Below are 18965 nucleotides of genomic sequence, written 5' to 3' on the forward strand. Positions count from 1 at the left end.
GCCTGTCAGACATCTGACTGCAAGGAAAAAGTCTTACATCACTAGTAATCCATGTTTATTTCCAGACCATTTCAATTGAAATCAGTAATGGGGAATGACATATAACGTGGCATGTGCTCCTGCAATTACAAGCAGTGAATCATTCATTCCATAGCTATGTCCCCAGTAGAAAGAGAATCTCATAATACTTATTTGAAATATTTACACTTTTATTCAACAAAGACATTTCCAGGATAATGTAATACTGACCTTGCCCTTTAGAAATGTATTTCACACGCATCATGCAACTAATGAGCAAGAGAATTTCAGATATTAAGTCCTAACCTTCCTGTGTGGCTAGATGCTATTTGTAATACATGCCTCTATTAAATGTCTTCAGCTTTTAACCCAGGGTATATTACTGTTCTTTATATTAACACTAAGCTCTCATAAAATTCTGAAAGTAGAAATGAGAGGCTGTGTATTTTTAAATAACTACCTGAAAAAGTCCCCAGCCACTAAATCAACCAAGAATGAAAAGATCTCTATCTCCCTTCAATAATACAAAATTGGAGCCCTAAATGACACATTTCCTTATAAACTTTTACCCACTGTATATTAAAATACAGTAACTGAGCAATATATTACAATGTTAAAATACAGTGGATAGAGGGAAACTTTTTTGTATTTAATTAAAGTAATACTTATGTTCTTTTAAAATCAGTGTTCTGAAAAAAATAGAAAAATAATATTGTTTACATGAAAGTTATTGAACAGGCCGGCGCCACGGCTCACTAGGCTAATCCTCCGCCTTGCGGCGCCGGCACACCAGGTTCTAGTCCCGGTCGGGGCGTTGGATTCTGTCCCGGTTGCCCCTCTTCCAGGCCAGCTCTCTGCTGTGGCCAGGGAGTGCAGTGGAGGATGGCCCAAGTACTTGGGCCCTGCACCCCATGGGAGACCAGGATAAGTACCTGGCTCCTGCCATCGGATCAGCGCGGTGCGCCGGCCGCAGCGCGCCGGCCATGGCGGCCATTGGAGAGTGAGCCAACGGCAAAGGAAGACCTTTCTCTCTGTCTCTCTCTCTCACTGTCCACTCTACCTGTCAAAAAAAAAAAAAAAAAGTCATTGAACAGAATGGGAATGTTTTACCATGAATGGGAATATGTTATGTATTAGTTCTTCACTCAGATGCTTCCTTTGGCTAAAACCGAGAGCACAGAGCATACTTAGAAACACATGCCAGTCATCTCTAAGTCTCTAGTGTCCCTATATGCTGAGTCTCACATTAGCTCTGGCACTTAGCAAGGAAATGGAGAGACACTTCTGATGCCAGGTTGTTCCAAAAATGCCATTGAGAACAGCCTCGTGCATTTTGTAGGCATCTAGACTGGAGTATGATGAGCCAGTTGGTGTCAATCTTCCCACTTGCAGAGATTCAGCAAAGAAATGATGCTTGACTTTTTCAGAGTACATTCGGTTGTGCACCAGACACAGGGTCTGATCTCATGGTCGCCCAACCCACCTTGAATCACACATACAGTGCTATTGGGAAGAACGAAAAAAATCAATGACTGGTAAATTTACCCCAAGTCTGCAAGTGGCTCCCAGGAAAAAGATGATTTCCAAGTTTGCTGATGCAGGTGGGAGAGCATTTTTATTCTGTCTCACTCAGGCCCTGTATCTCTCTCTCCAGTGTGTGGCAGCTTGCTAATTCAATTAATTTCTTTCTAGCTGAACAAGAAAGGGATCAGGGAAAGGTTAATGTGGTCCTAAGCAGTTTGTTTCAGCTGAATCCTAAGCTACCTCTGCACTGTGATCTTTTGGAGTTGGGAAATCCTGGGTGACCAGAGTCAGGAGACCAGATTTCTCATAGACCAAACAAGACCAGATCCAAAGAGATCTAAGCAAAACAACGTGGGAAACTATGGAGAAACCACAAACCCATCTACCACAGGTCACAACCTTGCTTGATCTAGAGTTCAGAGGGAGGCTGTGTCTCATAAATATTTCTGAACAGAATAATACAAGTGAGACCCAGAGAGCAAAGGTGAGAGAAAGAGCCCCTCTTTATGAGTTTTAAGTGGGAGGGGATGGACAGATTAAAATGTCTGTCTTATTCATGATTCTAAAACAAAGATGTAGATTTAAATATGCATGTATGTGTCCATATGTATAGTCCATGAAGTGTGCTGACATAAAGTATTTTGGTGGCAAGAGAAATGTTCAATTTTACATACACACACACACATTCTCATAAACAACTGCACTTACCGAGTCTACATTATGTGCCTAGCCCCGTGCTGGGGGATCATACCAGACCAAGACATAAGCCCCGATCTTGAGAAGCTTGCTAACTGGCTTTTATTCTGAAAACTCCATAGAACCAAGTTCACTGAGTGAGGCAGGACACTCTGGAAGGAATGAAGCCAGAATCTGGCTGTCCACGGGAAAGATGTTTGCATAGCACTGTACCTCTCACAGTTGATACCCCAGCTGCAAATTACGAGTGTGGTGACTAGGGTAATGGGATGTCAGAGGTGAAAGATTTGGCTGGACGGAAGCCAGGGTGCAGGGATCCTGGGATTTCTGGAAACATACATTTCATACGTCTATTAGGAAATTTAGAGAACTGGCATATGTTTTGTAACCATCACAATGGGGAAGAAGGTAAAGTTCATGGACAAACAGAACTAAGCAGCTTCCACAGAGTAGGCAGGGAGCAGGTGTCTCCCTACGCACAAACCTGCCAAGGCAGCAAGGAAAGAGATGCAAACCAGAGGCCAGAGAGCTCTCCACGCCTTTCTGTTCACATGGGGTGTCACCACCCTGCTTTTGCAGCTAGTAGTAGCTCAGGTCACTCAGGAAATACTTTTCTTTTTAGTTACAGGAATACAGGAATTACAAGTGAGTTCAGGGCCTGAGATCTAGAGATCTAAGTTTCACCCTTGTCTCTGGCTTTTGATTTCACCTCCTCAGGAATGAGGCCCCTCCCCTGTAGAAAGAGGGAACAGACCCCAAGGCCCCCTCGAACTCAGATGTCCCATGACGTGTTTAGGGGGAGTTTCCACCCAATTTTCACGAACACTCTCATCCCTTTCTCTCTGCTGGGCTATGCATGCTTACTCTTCCAGGCAGCCTTCTTGGTTTCACTGGCCTCTATGGTATGGTAGGAAGAACTTTGGCATCAGAAAAAAATTAGGCTTCAAACTAACCTTCATCCCACTCACCAGCTGAGTGATCTTGAGCAAACCTTGGTTTCATCATATGTGAAATAAGGATACCAGAGCCTTGTAGGGCCACTAGGAAGGTAAATTAAATGAACATAAAGAACAGAGAGATGATCTCTTTTTGATTATTTATTTAATTCACTTGAGGGGCAGAGAAAGGGGAAGGGATGGGGGGAGAGAAAAGAGCACTTCCACTTCTTGGTTTACTCCCAAATGCCTGTCATCAGCCCCTGGCTGAGGCCAAAGTCAGGAGCTGGGAACCCATTTTGAATCTCCCATGTGAGTTGCAGGGACCCAATCACCTACTTTGTGTGTGTGTGTGGGGGGGGGTGAAGTGTACCAGGGTGCACATTGGCGAGAAGTTGGTATCCAGAGCAGAGCTGGGACTCAAACTCAGGCAGTCTGATATGAAATGTCAGCTTCCCAAGAGGGGTCTTAACGACTGCCCCAAACACCTGCCCCAGACCTATCACCGCTTCAGTAGGTCTCAGTGGTAGAAGTGCCATCATACCCACCATCGGCCCCTGCAATTTTATCTACACAGAATCTATGCCTGGTGTGGAATATTGACCCTTAATAAAGAGTTGTTGAAATGGCTGTTAGGATGCAATTTTGCTAAGCTTTATACAATTTTGAAATGGTGCATACTTGTACAACAAGTATTTATTAGCCACTTGCTAACTGTTGTTGATACAAAGAGAGGAATAAGATAATTCCCTTTGGACTAAGAGATTTCACGAGTTGGTAGGCTTTTATGCCTTATTTTCTAAAAGAGAACAAGCTTCTATCCAATGAGCAATGACTACACATCTTCGATGGACACGACACTGTGTGAAGACACAGGGAAGAAGGGAAATGATCAAGATGTAGGCTGTCCTTCAAGGATCTTGCAATCTCGTAGGAAAATGAATGCAATGCTTATCATGCAAGGCAGAATGAGTGACACAGACTGTGTTGCAGAAACAAAGTGCGACATAAGTCAAGAATAAGAGAGGTTACTTGATGCAGGGGTCAACTTAAGCTTTAGGAAAAGGCGGGCTTCATGGAGGAGGCCCCATCTGGGAAGAGACCCTTGAAGGTCAACTCAAATCTTAAAGGAAAGAAACAAGAAGGGCCTCTTGGAAGAGGGCAGCACACAGGCCAAAGCACAGAGACAGGAAACACATTTCTCAATTAAGGAACAGGTAGGAGTGAGGTTTTATAGTAGCACAAAATACCAATGGACAATGAAGGGAGAAAGCCCCAAACATTGGTTTACCTAGCTCTTCTGTGGTCCCTCGAAGCACTTCGTACAGAGCTCTTCAAATTATACCTATTCAGAGAACGACTTTTGAAAAAATAATTGAGGGCAGTCGAAAGGAATTATGCTTGAGAAAATAAATCTCTTTGCAGCTTGCCTGCTTCATAGTCTTACTGTAAGGATTAATAGTTGGTTTGATAGTCATAAAGTTAAATTACACTTAATAAAACACATAGAGCAAAAGAGTTCCACATCACAGCACACTGAGGAAGAATAAAACTGGAAATGGGTGTTATTTCATCACAGTGAAAAAGCTAAGCAGAGCATTTTAGGATGAACAAGATAAATTGAGTGTTATTTGATTTTTGTATCTCATTCATTTCAGTTCTGAAAATCATTGGAGACAGCGCTATTAATATAGACGCTTCATCTATAGGCCACATTACATTTGTAAAAGAAATGATCTTAAAATATATTTTCAAATAATGGAGACAAAATAAGCAGTTACAGATGGCTCTCCCCATCTTTGTCATGCGTGATCAAGGACCCCAGGGTAACATGGACTTTGCTGGGAAACCCAGATCTCTCGGCGAGGAGCAGTCTGGGAGCAAATGCTTGCATTATTTTGCTTTTACAGAGAAAAATATGTTCCTGTGCAGTCAAGCAAAGTAATCAATTATTCTGCATTATGAAATACTCATTTTATAACTATTGACATTTCAGACAGTTGTGCCACATGTCAATAGTGGTTCTGATGCTCACATTTGAGCTCCAGCTTATGGGATAGGATTCATCCGCCCTGACAGGGTCTGGTCAGAAGCCTGCTCTCTGCTCTCAGAAGGACATCTATTATTTATGTCCAGGCCTGCACTCTGCAAGTGTTTTGTGAGCACCACAACAAGAACAGGCTTGAGTATGTATTTTTGTCTTAACAGGAAATCTTAGATCCTTCTAAATATTTCAGATCCACGTTAAATAATCACCACTTTTGAATCAAACGCAATTCCTCCATTTTGTAAGACAGAGATAGGCTAAGTTAGGCAGTCCATTCAGAAGCTCCAAAATTCACCTTTGATTTTTAGTGTCCAGTTAAACCTTGTGACTCCAAAGATAATTTTATGAAATCAAAATGGTTTTAGAACAGTTGAGACTGCTGCTGTTGCTGCTACTGCCTTGCCTACTGGCGGACCACTCCCTTGAAATTCTTCTGGGGCAGGCATTTATGTTACGCTGTTTTGTCATTTAAAAAAAAAAAAGATTTATTTTACTGAGAGACAGAGAGGGAAACAGATCTTCCGTCCATTGCCACAATGGCCAGGATGGGGCCAGACTGAAGCCAGGAGCTCAGAACTTTATCCAGGTCTCCCATGTGGGTGCAGGGGCCCAAGCACTTGGAACATTTTCTGCTGCTTTCCCAGATGCATTAGCAGGGAGCTGGATCAGAAGAGGAACAGCAGGAGTTGAATCAGAGCTCAGATACAGGATGCTGGAGTTGCAGGCTGCGGCTTAACCTGTTGTGCCACAATGTGGGGCCCTCTTTCTATCATTTCATTCTCTCAAACACATTCTTCATTTTTATTATTATTATTATTTTTTTTACAGAGGAAGACATCAGGGCACAGAAATTAAATGATTCATTCAAGAGCGCAAGGCTAGTAACTGGCCAAGCCATAAGAAAAATCTCAGTAAAGTGTTCCACGATTTTTACTTTTAACCATTGTGCTACAACTCTCAACACTTTTACAATTTTTCCTTGAATTCAGCACTGCTCAGAATTTTAGAAAATGGCAAATGGTGAATAGGAATAGAAATTGCCACTCTAATAACATCTAGGCATGCATGCAAGAAATTCTTTTATCACTAGCTCCTGTAATTGAGCAGGGGTTAGCATGTGTCATTATGAATTACTACACAATTTAGTAAATTATTTAATTACAACTAATGAAGAAATATACTGTACATGGTTGTAATTATCCTGTTTGAAAACAATGTTGCCATTTGTACATTTAAGAGATACTTGTTATACTTTAACTCTTGAGGGGAGAGGGTTTTTTTTTTTTTTTTGTATTTTAGAATACAAAATAACTCAAAATATTGGTAATGGAATGTTAGAAAAGACTGCAAAGAAAACAAAAGTTACAAAAGCTGAGTTGGCAAAGCAGTTAAGACTCCACATGGGACACTCATATCCCATACTGGGGTGCCTGGGTTTGAGACCTGGCTCTACTCTGGTTTCCAGATTCCTGCTAACATGTACCCTGGGAGGCAGCAGGTGAAGGTTCTAGTAGTTGGATCCTTGCCACCATGTAGGAGACCGGGCTCCCATAACTGACCTGGCTCAGCTCTGCATCTGGGGAGTGAAATAGCAGGTGGGACCTCTCTCCTCTCTCTCTCTCTCTCTCTCTCTCTGCCTTTCTAATATATAAAAAAAGAAGCCAGTGCTGACATTTCTAAAAGATTCCAAACAAAAGAACAAATATGCTAAAAATCTAAAAAATAACAATTTTATAGTTCATGATATTTAACAGAAAAAGCACAAGATAAAGATAGTTACTTTTCCAAATTTAGCACTGCTGCTCTTGTCATAGGTTTTTGCAACATATGTCACATAATATAGCATTGTGTGCACCAACTTTAATTGCCCAACAAATGGCTTTGATAGCATAATAATCTTAAGCAGAGCCATTTAATTTTCAATGCACTTTGAATAAATCATCATCTATACTTATTAAGTGACGGCAGTGATGCATGGTCTTGTTATTTGTACAGAAACAGAGCACACACAGCCTCGAGATGTTTTGACACCACGTCTTAAGTAAAATACAGATAAAGTAATTTTTAAGTGTCACAATACGAGTGAGCCAGACTGACTTGGTTGTGTAAACAATGGGACACCGTATTGAGAAGCTACTGCCATCCACTTCTGGACTTGCTGGAAGCCCAAAAGTCATCTCAGAAAGGCCACCCCATCCATTACTCCGAGGGTCAGGTACCTGTTATATGTTAGGATCCACGTTCATAAACCACAGTGTAACAGTGATTCAATTAACAACATCTTTGCTCCTTGGAATGCGACAGAGTTTACGTGGCAAACATGAACAAGGACAGATTAAGAAAAGGGACTATCTGCATGGGAAGACACTTATAAAGGTCGTATGGTGCATCTCTCCCCACTTCTAAGGACATGAGCAGCTAAACTGTCCACATTTGATAGTTGCCCATCATTAAACAGTTGCATATAAGCTAGATCAGTGATATTATCATATTTGCTCTGTTGTTTTGTTTTGTTTTTTTCTATTATCCCAAGGTCAAACTGCCATTTAACTGGGTAATTTAAATAAAAGTTTTGTCCTCTTATGAATAATGCATATATTACAATTACAGCATAGTTTGCAGATTTCAGCACTTGTCAAAAAAAAAAAACATTAAGAAACTGTTTCCTGTCACCATGTTAGTCTTAGGCTTAACAAAACAAGAGAAAAGAAAACATGTTTTATATGTTCACAGCGATCGCTGTTCAAGTCATACAGTAAATTACTACCTAGTGTTTATTTTATACTAACAGTATTTTATCAACTAGAATTATAGTAAAACACATAGAGTGCTCTCTGTTTGAATGGTATTTTCTGATGTTACTGTGGCAAACTAAAGAACTACTTTCATTCATATCTTGTTTTTTTAATATTCAAATATAATTTACATATAGTAAAACTCACCCTTTTTAATGCAAAGTTCTTCAAGTTTTGACATAAGTATTTAACTGTTGGAACAACCAGGGCAAACAAGACAGAGATGGATCCCCTTTCTCCAATATTCCTCTGTGTCCCTGTGCCTAACCCATCCTTCCATCCCAAACCCTGACAATCAGAAATCTATTTATCATCCCTATAGCTTTACCTTTAAAATATTTTTTTCATAGAATAATACATTATGGAGACTTTTGTCTCTGCTCCTTTCCACTTAGCCTAATGGATCTGAAATTCACTGTTAAGCATATCAATGATTTGTTCCATTTCAGTGTTGAGTTTATTGCATTCTGTTTATTTATCCTCCATTTGAAGGACACTAGGGCTGTTTCCTATTTTTTGACAATCACAAATAAAACTGCTCTGAATATTCACGTATAGGCTGGTGTGTGAACAACTATTTTTAATCTACATGGGTAAACAACTAGAAAGTGGATCATATCCCATGGATGCATATATTTAATTATAAGAAATGCCGAGTGGTTTCCAGAGTGGCTATGGTATTTTGCCTTCCGATAAGCAACACAGGAGAGTTTTAGTTGCTCCATCCTCACTGGCATTGGTATTGTCAGATATTTATCTATCCATTGTCAATTCTGGTTATCTACAGTAGGTAAGTTCTAGAAAGTCACCAGGAACACTGAATTAGCAAATCTTTGCTCTAGAGGAAGTCCAAGGTTCCATTCCTGCTAGCTTGTGCTCATGGCATTTTGTCAAGTGATCAACATTCACCCTTGCTTTGTGTGTGCGTCTGTTTAAACACACCTTATTTAATATGCGTTGTTGATTGACAAGCAATAACAGAATGACTCATGGCTGAAGGAAGCTTATCTAACATATTGTGAGTTTTCCATAAAGCAAAAAGATTCAACTACACAAGACAGCTCTTCAGCAAGCACTATGCTTGGGGGTCAGTTTGAACAGTGACATCGCTAACAAAAAGCACAAAAATTAGAAACAGGTGGCAGTAGGTAGACTTTAATGTGGATGTCTTGCTTGCATGGCTCCTTGACCCATGTAGCCTGGGAATGTGTGCTGGGCTGCTCAGGGCACGTGTTTGCCTGAGAACGACAGCACAGGCACACTGACTTTGGGGTTACAGGCAGGTTTTAGTGAACATGCATAGTAGTAAATAAATAATAATTGCTAACTTATTTATGTAAAATTAATAATTTATGGCTGGTGCTGTGGTACAGTGGGTTACAATCCCAGCCTGCAGTGGTACAGTGGGTTACAATCCCAGCCTGCAGCGCCGGCATCCCATATGGGCACCGGTTCCAGTCCCGGCTGCTCCACTTCCGATCTAGCTCTCTGCTATGACCTGGGAAAGCAGTATAAGATGGCCCAAATTCTTGGGCCCTTGCACATACGTGGGAGACCTGGAAGAAGCTCCTGGCTCCTGGCTTTGGAGAAGCTCAGCTCTGGCCGTTACGGTCATTTGGAGAGTGAACCAACAGAATGGAAGACCTTTCTCTCTCTGGCTCTACCTCTCTCTGTAACTCTTTCAAATAAATAAAAAATAAATCCTATAAAATTATTTACATCTAATAATGAGAATGGAAAATACCTGTCAATCTACTTATTTTGTCATTTCAAATGTCACTGCGTTCAGGAAGTCTTGGTCAAACCTCTAGAAGCATCAAGTGGACTTTGGGCTCTCATTGGCACCTGCTTCTTCGCTTTCTGGAAACCTGATTCTTCATCCTGGTTTTTTTGTTTTGTTTTGTTTTCTGTCATTTATAAACACTTCCGTCTTCTTCACTTGACTCTAGGAAACTCTAGGGTCAGGAAACAGATTTGCCTTATTTACCTTTCTGTCTTTTTTTTTTTTTTTTTTTTTTTTTTTGACAGGTAGAGTGGACAGTGAGAGAGAGAGACAGAGAGAAAGGTCTTCCTTTTGCAGTTGATTCACCCTCCAATGGCCGCCACTGCTGGCGCGCTGCGGCCGGTGCACGGCGCTGATGCGAAGGCAGAAGCCAGGTACTTATCCTGGTCTCCCATGGGGTGCAGGGCCCAAGCACTTGGGCCATCCTCCACTGCACTCCCTGGCCACAGCAGAGAGCTGGCTGGAAGAGGGGCAACTGGGACAGAATCCGGTGCCCCAATCGGGACAAGAACCCAGTGTGCCGTTGCCGCTAGGTGGAGGATTAGCCTATTGAGCCGCGGCGCCGGCCCAAGAACTTTTCACTTTAGAAGTGGGTTTTTGTTGCTCCATCAGCCTAGATATGCCCGTGAGGATCCAGGGTTACATACACAGGCTATGAACACAGTATCCTAAGGACTGATGGTTTGCTTACTTACTTTCAAAATTATTTTCTAAATGTTTAAAAGTCATTCTTCAATAACATAGTTAGAGTCTGTACTCTCTGGAAACAAGAATTTTTTTCTATATCAAATACTATTTTTAAAAATCACAGAAATTTAATTAGGATGCCTATGATGAGTCTGCCTGAAACACTTTTTAGCAAAGATCTATTTGTCCCTTAAGATTTCAAGGCAGTAAAAATCAATAGTTTCTAGAAAACTATCTCAATCGTCTTGTTAATAACATAGGCTAACAAAATAATCTAAATGCTAAAATATGATGGAAAAGAAGTTGTGCAAACAATGCAATGGTGCTTTTGCTCAACATTTATACCAACAATTATCTTATAAAATAATGATGACAGGCCTGGCATTGTGGCACAGCAGGTTAAGCCACTGCCTGTGACACTGGCATCCCATATAAGCATGGGATCTAGTACCAGCTGCTCCACTTCCAATTCTGCTCCCTGCTAGAGTTCTTAGGAAAGAAGAAGATGGCTCAAGTGCGTGAGCCCCTGTCACCCACATGGGAGACCTGGATGCAGTTCCAGCCTCCTGGTTTTCGATTTGGGGAGTGAACCAGCAGATTGAAAATCTCTCTCTCTCTCTAACTCTGCCTTTAAAATAAATTAAATAAACCAGTGGATGGAGGATGTCTCACCCTCTCTAACTTTGCCTTTCAAATACATCAAATGAATCATACATAGACAGAAATATCATCCTTCCACTGGTTCTCTCCCCAGATGGCAGCCAACAGCCAGGGCTGGGCCAGGCGAGAGCCAGGAGCCTGGAACTCTATCCAGGTCTCCCACATAGGTGGCAGGGGCCCAAGAACTTGGGCCATCTTTTGCTGCTTCCCCAGGTGCATTAGCAAGGAGGTGGATTGGAAGTGGGGCAGCCAGGATTCAAACCAGGGCCCATATGGGATGCCAGCATTGCAAGCGACAGCTTAATCAGCTATGCCACAACACCAGCCATTAAAAATAAAATAAATGATGATGACCAATGAGGATTAAGTTACACTAAGATTACTGGTCCTGAGTAGATGGAAAACATGAGGAATCATTGCCAAAACAAGCTAAGGGTAGAGAGGGAGAGATGTTATGTCTACATATTTGAATACAAAGCAGAACAGATAAATAAAATGACAGAGTCCATAATAACTATTTTATATGAAATATCATTGTTTCCTAACTTGCTTTTATATGAACTTCTCGGAAGATGACATTTTTGGAAACCTATCCATTCTCAAAGGGAACCTCACAACAGGTCTAAATGCGATCTGGGGTTTCAAACACCCTACGTTGATGGGCATACTCCAAGCGTTTTCCACAGAGGCGCATCACTTGCCATTATTTCCAGACTATTTCAAATGAGGCTGGACAGGGCTACTGAATGACTTGTCAGCGACAGGAAAACATGATGACACTACTTCTCCAAATTTCTTCCCAGAACACGAAATATCTGGGATCGTTCTAACAGAACCAAGGCAAGTTTAAGACAGCAAGTCAGGCCGCAGTGTAAAAGTTTTAGTTCTAAGTGGGGGAACGCAGCCAGTGGACGGCAGCTGGGTTCCCACTCACAGTAACCTTCCAGCTCTGTTTCCTGAGATTGTGCCTGATATGCATCCGTGGTGGGCCCCAGCAGGCATTCAATGAACCCTGCTATTGGGATGAATGAATGGAAGAGTTCCTAATTATGAGCCACAAATTCTTCCATTAGCAAAAGTATCCCAAAGGAAAGCCACCATGTGTTTGGAATTCCTATCGAAGTTTAATTTTTCAGCTCCTTTACAATTGTTTTGATGGTTTATGCCCAACTTTGTCTTTCTTCATAGATTTTAAAACTGAGATGTGAAAAGCACAGAAACGTTATAGGGCATGAGACACAAGTATAGATTCCTAGCAAGTTTCATTTGTATGTGGCTTGTGTATGGGAATTATTTTAAAATCTCAGTTAACAGTTTCTGGGGGTAGATAGTTCTGGCATTGCATGAGATGTTTGAAAATAGAAGTTAAAAAAATTCCTTATTCTTATGCACCAAAAATAGTCATTGTGACTAGCAGAGGGACCGACATGGTGGCGCAGTGGGGTGAGCCACTGCTTGTGATGCTGACATCCTACCCTGCAGCAACTTCTGGTTGCTCTGCTTCCAATCCAGCTCCCTACTAAGGCTCCTGGGAAAGCAGCGGGTGATGGTCCAAGTACCTGGGCCCCTGCCATCCATGTGGGAGGCCCAGATAGAGTCCCTGGATCCTGGCTGCGGCTGGCCTAGAACCTGGATGTTGTGGTCATTTGGGAAGTGAACCAGTGGATGAAATCAATCAATCAATCAATCTCTCTCTCTCTCTCTCTCTCTCTCTCTCTCCTACCACCTCTGTCTTTCTGCCTTTCACATCCTTTAGACTAGCAGGAAGTGTACAGTTTCCACTACACTCACAGGTAAAGCAAGTGGTTATCTACAGTAATACTAAATCAGAAGCTTTATCAGAGGAGTGCAGATCATTGCCAGAACATTTTTCATAATTAGAGACCTCACTTGAAACCCTTAGGAACATGCAAGGAAACCAAAAGATAAAAGAGAAGAAAAAGAAAGCAGGAGAAGAGGATAGAAAACAAAGAAAGCTCAGCAAAGATGCTACCAAAATTCCAAGAGCCAAAGGTCACATGGGTACGTTCAAGAGCATACAGCAGGCACTCACTTGAAGCTGACTTCTTCTGCCATAAGACACAATTCTGAAAACCTTGGTATCTGGGTTTCAAGTATACAGAACACTTTTTTTTTTTTTTTAAGCACAGCAAAAAAGAATAGGGAGTTCTGCTCCTGGGAGCAAGTGAAACAATAAGTATCAGCGGAAGAGATAAAAGCGATAAAACATTAGACACATCAGGAGCTCAAAAAGTGTGTCAGCACCCGGCCATGTAGCTCAGGGACAAGCAACCACGCCTGCAGAGCCTCAGTCCCTGCTGTATCACAGCACAGTGTACACACCATCCTAATTAATGTTTACAATGACTTTGAGTCATTACGAAGAGATTAATCCATGAACTCTAAGAAGACAGGAACTTACATAACATATTTTGAAATCTCTGCACCCTCCCATAAAGGGAAATAATTTAGCCACTTAAAGAGATATAATGAGAAAATTAATTTATAATATTTATATATTATACTATTTACATGTAGCAGACACATTATTTATAACGCCTGTGAATACTGCATTGGTATACAGATCTCAAGTAGTTACCCAATGACTTAGGACCTTACAATCAGGCACTTGGTATGTCTAGTTCCAGCGAGCAGTGCTGTGAAAGCTTCCATAGTAGAATACCTGCTTTATACACATGCATTGCATTCAATTCTAATATTAGCCAAATATCAATAAAGTAAAAATTGTTCAAACACATTCCCTCCCTCTATTTAAAGCTAGAACATTTTTGTAAATGTTTACTTGAATGATGAGTGTCCAGGGCTAAGCTTTAAATATATATCATTATATTAAGATACTTGTTGCAGTTGCTATTTATGTAATACTGCTTAACCTGCTGCAATTCAGGAGACAGAGGGCTGGAAGTTCAAGTAGGTTTGATGGCAGAAAAAAAAGAAGAAAAACATAGGCACAACTTAGAACTGTTGCCATTCAGTGCAGGTGAAGAGACAGGTTTTGAAAAATACGCTTTATACATGCACATACATGATACCAAGACCTTCTTCACAGCTGCAACAATTCTTTCTCAAAACTGCTAGCCTGTTTCCAGGGCAGCCGCAAAACATCCACAAAAACGACTTAATTTTTGTCGGAGGCGTGGAAACTGTTGCCTCCCTACCTGCCAGGCCAGATCCACACTGCAGGCTCCTACAGAAACAGGAGCCCAAGGTCGTGAGATACATTTTCACAGCTCTTGCCTGGAGGGATGCACCGAGGGAACCCTCGGCTGAGAATGCCCAGGACCAGGAGCTCAGCTACTTTGGGATTCGGCTTCTTGGATTCCTGCAGTGTCCACTCTCCAGAACAGTGCTTTTTGTAGGAGGGGATGTGAAAAAGTTCATGGAAGATGGAATTAAAATGAAATTATTTGGCTGTGACAATATTTAAAATCTACACATTTTTAAAATATATATATATTTCCCATGAATTTCTAAAGCCCTCTTTATATGCATGGATTTCAGAACTACTTTGCACCAAAATTAACTAGTTTTTAAATTCTACTTTCCATGAACTTTTTGAAGTTTCCTCTTACGAAAATCACGACGGCCACTTCCAGTTACAATTATTATTATGTTGCTGTTGTTAACGATAATGCAGGTGAGAGGCTATGATTTGACACCTATAGATTCCCAGGAAGACAGCAGGCAGGAATCACATTCCCATGCCAGCATCAATGACTTTCAGACAGCCTTAGGGTACAGTGCAATCACACAGCTAGTGGTAGAGCAGAGGCTTGAACCTGAGTTTCTGACTCTCACATCAGTGCTTATGATGTTTTGTCACATGCTAAGCACTGAAACTGACTTCTTGTTCCTTAAGAAATTTATATTCTCAGGCCGGCATTGTGGCATCCTAGACAAAGACGCCGCCTGCAATGCTGGCATCCCATGCAGGGATTTGTGTCCTGGCTGCTCCATGTCCCTACAGCTCCCTGCTAATGGCCTGGGAAAGCAGCAGAAGATGGCCTGAGCTTTTGGGCCCCTGCACCCGTATGGGAGACCAGGAGGAAGCTCCTGGCTTTTGGCTTCAGATTGGCTCAGCTCCAGCCACTGCAGCCATAGGGGGAGTAAACCAGCAGAAAGAAGACCTCACTCTCTTTCCCCATCTCTACCTCTATATCTCTGTAACTCTGCTTTTCAAGTAAATAAAAATGAATCTTAAAAAAATTTCAAAATTTTTCAAAAATTTCAAAAGCAGGTGGGCAAGGACAAGGCAAGCTTTTCAAAGGAGGATGTGTGAGAGTGAAATACAAGGCTGTCGTCTTGTTTCAGAAGACTTTGCCACTAACAGCATCTCCTTCAGTTGATGCATTTTTATATGATCTATTCCTTTCTGTTGCAAGTGATCACATACATGACCCTTTAAGAACATGCCACAGATAGATATCCCCAACCCAGTTTCTACCAACAGGGCCTCATACCAACCTGCAGAGAACCAGCTCATGTGAGTGGGGTACAGACCATGCCTGGTCCTAGCATGATCACTGGCTGCTCTTGAGTCTTGTCACTGTGACAGACACACAGAGAGCTTGTCAGAAGGCCTGGCATTCATCAAAACCTCAGAAGTTAAGAATACATCAGGCTTGGCTGGCGCCGTGGCTCACTAGGTTCATCCTCTGCCTGCAGCGCCAGCACACCGGGTTCTAGTCCCAGTCGGGGCGCCAGATTCTGTCCCGGTTGCCCCTCTTCCTGGCCAGCTCTCTGCTGTGGCCAGGGAGTGCAGTGGAGGATGGCCCAAGTCCTTGGGCCCTGTACCCGCATGGGAGACCAGGAGAAGCACATGGCTCCTGGCTTCAGATCAGCATGGTGCGCCGACCGGAGCGCGCTGGCTGCAGCAGCCATTGGAGGGTGAACCAACGGCAAAAGGAAGACCTTTCTCTCTGTCTCTCTCTCTGTCTACTCTGCCTGTCAAAAAAAAAAAAAAAAAAAAAAAAAAAAAGAATACATCAGGCTCTTCAAAGAGTTCATGGAAAAATGCAATTAAAAGGGGCTGGCGCTGTGATGTAGTGGGTTAAGCGCCACCTGCGATGCCAGTATCACAAATGGCTGTCTGTTTGAGTCCTGTGCTCTACTTCCAATCCAGCTTCCTGTTAATGTTCCTGGGAAAGCAGCAGAAGATGGTCCAAGTGCCACCCACGTGAGATATCTGGATGAAACTCCTGGCTTTGGCCTGGCCTTGCCCTGGTCACTGTAGCCATTTAGGGAGTTGAACTAGTGGCTAGAAGATCTTTCTCTCTCTCTCCCTTTCTGTCTCTCCCTATTTCTCCAGAACTCTGCCTTTCAAATAAATTTTAAAACCTTCAAAAAATGGAATTACAAGATGTGTCTGTTTTGGTGCAAAAATTTTTGAAATCTACGTATAGTATTTTAATAAAATACACTTTTTCAATAAAATTTGTGAAGACTTCCCATATTTTGGTGCTCTTTCTCATTAATGTTTTTGAAATCTTAAAAATTAGATTTTATTTGAGAAGTAGACAGACAGACAGATACACATACACACACACACACAGATCTTCCATCTACAGGTTTACTCCCTAAATACCCACAACAGCTGGGGAGGGGCCAGGCCAAAGTCAGGAGTTGGTAACTCAACCCAGATCTTCCACACACGTGGCAGGGACCCAGACACTTGAGCCATTCTCTGTTGTCTCCCAGGGTATATACATCAGCAGGATGCTGGAACTGGGGGTGGAGCCAGGACTTGAATTCAAGCTCTACCATACGGGATGCAGGTGTGCCAGTGGCACCTTAACTACTGCACAAAAAGCCTGCCTCTCTTTTTCAATAATTTATTAAAACCTCTCTCTCTTAACATTTGATGCATTCAGATGAGAGTTGGGGGGAGGTCCAGGCAGCTTCATGGCCTGTGAATGTTGACTACCAACAGCTTAACAGAAAATTTCCTATGACAAAGTCTACAAGAAACTTCCTTCCACGGTGCAGGTGTCCCTCGGATGCTCACCGGGCATCTCTGCTCCTCACACCTTTGCCTTACCAGGAACCACTTAATTACAGGGGAAAAACCACAATAGATAAGCTTATCTTTAGAAATATGTTATTTGGTTCTATGGTTATTGCAATAAAACACTTGAGATATTTATCAGGCAAAATAGCATGCAACAATTTTGGCAGGGTGTTCAGAGAGAACCAAAATGTGGTAGTCCTTGGTCTAAATGACTTAAATCGAATTCCAGGTGGAGATATAGTCAGACCCAGGCATAAAATCCTCAAGGTCTCTCATTCTGATCACTGGGCACACTCTCGGAAGAGAGAATAAATATATCCATCTGCTGAAAGTCCAGAGGATGGACATGAGGTGACTCACCTTTCATCATGTGCAATGATCAGAGACGAAGCCATTTATAAAAATACCTGCTAGAACAGAGACCGCTGCATCTCAACCCCACACGGGAAGACACAGAAGAGGTTGATAAAAATGAAACCATGAGACACTAATCCTTATCCTATCACCAAAGTAGTTGCCCAAAGAAGGGTCTCCACAGTTGCCTGATGAAAGGCACGAATCATGGACCCCCCGCTGGGGCAGCTGGGACAGAGCCGTGGGGGAATGGCCTGTTCTTCAGAGGCCTGAACGCCTGGACTCTGGCGGATGAATAGATAACACCATTGCAGAACACACAGCGGAGATGAAAGCACAGCCAACGACAACAGAAAAACGGAGGAAAACCATCAAAGGGGTGAGAAATGACAAAAGTCCGGGGACCGATGTGATCGGCACCCAAATGCTAAAACTGCAGCTCGACAGAGCTGTTTGAAGCTGCTAAAGAGGTGTCATACAATCTGGAATGAAGAGAAATTGCCATCAAACGGAACAGGAGGGCCACCAAGAGACCTTAAGGAAGGGCAAAGCGAAAAGGCACGTGAGCCCTGCAAAGCACGCAGTTGGCAATGTCCTTTTGAACATCTCAATGGTTCTGAAGTCCTGGGTCTCTCTGTGTCTCTGTGTCTCTCTGTCTCTGTCTCTCTCTCTCTCTTTCACACACACACACACAGACACACACGCATGCACACGGGCTAGGGTCTGTAGCGAGTTTTCATGAGAGGTGTCTATGAAAGGTCTTAAATCGTGCCGGGGCACTGGGAATCCAGCCGATCTTCCACCCCGAGGACCAGCAGCAAAGAATAGACACAAGTTTCATCAAAGAAGCCTCTAATCTTCCTAGCACATCTGCAATGTCCATCTCACCAGGGGTGACCTTCTGCGTGAACTTCGGGAGAGAGACGCTCTTTGGTTTTGTCTGGGTTGCAGTTTAATTCAGCAGGAAGCGGGCCGTGGCTAGGAACCATCGCACAAAGAATATCACGGTAAGGAGGTGAAAAATGTAGGACTGATCACAATAAGGGAAGATGAAATAAGTGACTGATAGCTTTTTATGAGATCCACAGAATAAAATTATATTTATGTATATAAATTATATACATATATAAATGATGGGTTATCAGTCTTAAGGCTCACTTCCCACAGCTGTTTCTAAGTAGGCAGTGATAGAAAAAACACAATCAAGCAACAGCACCTAGAAAGAGAGAAATATTAAAGAATCAGAGAGGCTCTTTAGGACTGTCCACATCCAGGGCATTCACTTGAATAAAAACTTATATAAATGAAATTTCATTCAAGGGCAATGTGGATAAAGTGCACGGTGGAGATAAAATAGAGACACTTTGAAAAATTATGCCACTTTCACGCCGGCTAATTGTCGATAACAGCTCAGGACTCCGAGTGTTTTGGTCCATGC

General features: G+C 42.3%; 1 protein-coding gene across 3 annotated transcripts in view; it reads right to left on the minus strand.

Annotated features, from left to right (window-relative positions):
• RORA (RAR related orphan receptor A) overlaps positions 1 to 18965 on the minus strand; it is a 760993-nt gene that overhangs the window by 102749 nt on the left and 639279 nt on the right. The gene's annotated exons all lie outside the window — the stretch shown is intronic.

This window comes from Oryctolagus cuniculus, chromosome 12 (genome assembly GCF_051225735.1).
Source record: "Oryctolagus cuniculus isolate XC-2025 breed Fujian yellow rabbit chromosome 12, ASM5122573v1, whole genome shotgun sequence".
In the NCBI taxonomy this organism is placed as follows: domain Eukaryota; kingdom Metazoa; phylum Chordata; class Mammalia; order Lagomorpha; family Leporidae; genus Oryctolagus; species Oryctolagus cuniculus.